The following is a 3,517-nucleotide window of genomic DNA, read 5'->3' as shown; positions in this document are numbered from 1 at the left end:
TGGTGGCGAGGATGTGGTGAAAAAGGAACTCTCCTGCACTGCTGGTGGGAATGCAAACTAGTACAACCACTATGGAAAACTGTTTGGAGGTTCTTCAAACTGCTAAACATGGAGTTTCCATATGACCCAGCAATCCCACTCCTAGGTATTTACCCAAAAGACACAAAAACACTGATTCAAAAAGATATCTGTACCCCTATGTTTATTGCTGCTTTATTCACAGTTGGAAAGACATGGAAACAGCCCAAATGCCCAAAAATGGATGACTGGATTCAAAAGATGTGGTACATATACACAATGGACTATTACTCAGCAACCAAAATATAATAATAATAATAATAAACACACGACTTTTGCAGCAACATGGATGGAGCTGGTAAAGATCATGCTTAGTGAAATAAGCCAGAAAGAAAAGGAAAAATACCGGATGGTTTCACTCATAGCAGGAATATAATGGAACAGGCAAGAAAATAATGATAATGATGAACAGCTACATACCAGAGACATTTTGTGGGGGTGGAGTGGGGAATGGGATCAAAAACAGTGGGGGGAGAGAAATGCACTGGACTATGGTGATGGCACATGGGTGATTTGGTGATGGGAAACCTGAGGGGACTGCAACTGAGATGGGAAAATGCACAAAAATATGTAAAAATAAAATATTATTTTAAAAAATGTACATTGCTTCTGAGGTTCTCATCAGTAAAGTCAGATCTTTGAAAGCCTTAATGTATGTCATGAGTCTCATCTTTCACTGTTACATATTTAGTTAGCCCACTTAACAGCAGACCAAAAAGTAGACTGTTAATAAGTCTATAAAGAGAGGTACTTTGTGAATGTGGTGTGAGTTAAATAAAAGTTATTGCACACCTTGATCAAGATTTAATTCTCAGTGCATCCTGCTGAACACATTTCCAGCAGTTTGGCAAAATGCCCAGAGATGAACAGCAGCCAGTAATGAGAGGAAAGAATATGGTCAACCCAAATTGTAAAGTCTCCCCCCAGTGGAGACTTCAAACAACAGTATGGGGAAAGCATTGCAGCTTCTGTGAGACTGGCCCCTAATAAGCTAAGCAGTGCTTGCTCCTCACAAAGAGTAAATAAGATCTTTACTTCAACTTGAACACCCAATAATCACCTGTGCTTGTTTGCTCTTAATGTATTCATAAATGTGATGGCTATTTTTGGAAGAAAAGGACTTACAGGTAAAACAAAACCAGTATAATTTTTCTAGTATTAATTTTGTAGAAATAACAGTATTCTCAAAGAGCCCAGTATTTATTTTATCCATGAGCAGGTGTGTATACTTCCAGAAATAAACAGCAGTACATTCCTTGTCAGTAAATTACACTTAAGCAGAGTTTTGATATGAATTTAGTCACTTACCAAATGAACCACCCTTTCATCAGCATTGCCAACTAATATCTACTCTGCAAATTTTTCTTTCAAAAACTACCGAGTATTAGGTAATTTATAATACATTAAGTTCAAAGTACAAATGGGTCCTCTCCATTCTTAATACTTATTTTCTTGACATCTGTATAATTAGTCGAATACTCAGCCTGTATTATCTGTAACTCTCAGCAAATACTTTACAGATGTTACTCACATTTAACAAAGGTTGGGTGTCAAAAATATTAAAGACATTTAATTAAAACATCTGTTGCTTTCTGCTAATCATCCATTATTAAATGGTAAAGTATATTAAGAGACGACAAATACCCAATTTCAATTTAAAAAACAGCTTTTTTAAACGGTAACATCGTGTCTCGCAATTTTCTTTTTGGTTATCACAAGCTAAAAAGGGGGGTAGTGAGAGAAAGTAGTGGGGTGGAGGGGGAAGGCTGTTCCTCTGGGACAATTTCAGCCTGAAGTGAGACTCAGGAAAAAAGCTCCCTCAAATGTTTAAGAAAAATGATTCATTTAAAAAAAACCAACAGTTGGCCTCCAGAACAAAAATGTTTCACCAGACTTGCTCAATCAAGCACCTTAATTTTTTCTAATGTTTATTTAATCTAGAATGTAACAATTCATTTTGAAACTCCAAGTGAAAAAGGAATTGATTGGCAGCAATTAGAAAGGGAAACAGGGACTGACACACATGCGCACGCGCACCCACACCCACACCCCTTTGAGTATTTTTCTGTAGATATTTCCTGTGCAGTCTCTATATGGACAAAGCAGGGCAATTAAAAGTGTTACCATCTGCATATTATGTAACCCTAGTCTAAATTAAAAGAAACATGGTCCTTAAAGAGTAACACATTTGCAAACATTTAAACATATAGCTAAGTACCTAATAGATTTCAGCTACAAATGACCTCAAAATGACACAAACCACAAAAGTTCTTTGTTTACCGTAGTAAGGCCTCAGAAGACATGACTATAAACAGGCCTGACACTTTAGTATAACTGCACAGTAGATGCCTTAAATACGCACACGTACAGGAGACCGGCTGTTACACCTTTCTACTGCAACAGTCCCGCACTGACAGCAGTGTTACCTTACCTACTAGTCAACACAAGTTTCGAAGGATCATTTGAAAGATTTTATAAGAAGCAATGGCTGCTAAATCATGCCCCAATTGAAGAACACTGCAAGGCACCCCAAACGTTCGGAGCCGCATTACAAGAAGACCAATTCAGGGAGCACAAAGTAAAATTCCAACAATTCCCAAGGCGTATGAAAGTATAAAACACGGTTAGCCTGACCTTTACAGGCTGTTTATAAGCAATGCGGAGAATTTTCTGAGCTCCCTGTCAGTTTTCGATTCCCTTCCTCACCTGCTCCCAAACACTCCTTAACGCAAACACATACCCCAAAGGTTGGAAGTTTGCTGGATGCAATCTCGAGTTTGTAATCCCAGAAACTGGTGAGACTGAGACTCAACTCCCAATAGTGTTTTAGGTCCTTCTGAAATAAATATCCCAAACCAGTCCGCATCCTGCTACCCCTTATGCTCCCAGGACTCCCTCTAGGCCCTCCCCCAACCACACCCCCGCCCCCCCAACAAAGGCCCTGGCACCCTCTAGGTGCCGGATAAACGTACCCAGGATCGGAGAGCACTGCGAACGCCTCCGGAGCAACGTGTGCTCGGCCCACCACCACTTTGCCCAAACAACTGGAGTCTCGAGGCACGGAAGTAGCAGCAGTAGTTACAGAAAGCCGCCTCCGCCAGGAACTCCGAGCACGAGAGAAAGCCAGAAGCCGGCAGAATGGCCCCCTCCCGAGACTGACCCCGGAGGTGTCAGTCACAGCAACACCAACCCCCCGCGCGGCTCTCCATTCACGCTTTACCAACACTCCCGCCGCAGAGGGTGCCCGCGCCCCACGCCCAGAGGGGCCCCCCGGTCCCACCTGCCCAGCTGGGGCCGCGCCAAGAGAGCGCATGGAGCGAAGCAGGCGCGGCGCGTCGGCCGGCAGCATGGGCCAGACACGTTGCCGCGCTCCGGCTGGCCGGACCGCAGCGCCAGAGCCCGGCTCTGGGCAATGCGCGCCCCTTCTGCGCCGGCAGAG

The 3,517-nt window shown here is 43.0% G+C and overlaps 1 protein-coding gene across 3 annotated transcripts in view; it reads right to left on the bottom strand.

The window, feature by feature from the left end:
- The window catches only part of MPP6 (membrane protein, palmitoylated 6 (MAGUK p55 subfamily member 6)), a 92,365-nt gene that overhangs the window by 80,272 nt on the left and 8,576 nt on the right, over positions 1–3,517 (bottom strand). Inside the window, exon 1 of one of the 3 annotated variants that reach the window (XM_012720895.1) lies at positions 2,819–2,887. The exons of the other annotated variants lie outside the window; for them this stretch is intronic. The gene's annotated coding sequence lies outside the window, so the exon portion shown is untranslated. Of the gene's footprint in view, positions 1–2,818; positions 2,888–3,517 lie in introns of those variants that run through there. 3 annotated transcript variants of the gene reach the window in all.

Source organism: Condylura cristata, unplaced genomic scaffold (genome assembly GCF_000260355.1).
Source record: "Condylura cristata isolate star-nosed mole 26May11 unplaced genomic scaffold, ConCri1.0 scaffold00005, whole genome shotgun sequence".
In the NCBI taxonomy this organism is placed as follows: Eukaryota; Metazoa; Chordata; class Mammalia; order Eulipotyphla; family Talpidae; genus Condylura; species Condylura cristata.
This window is presented reverse-complemented; position numbering and strand designations above follow the sequence as displayed.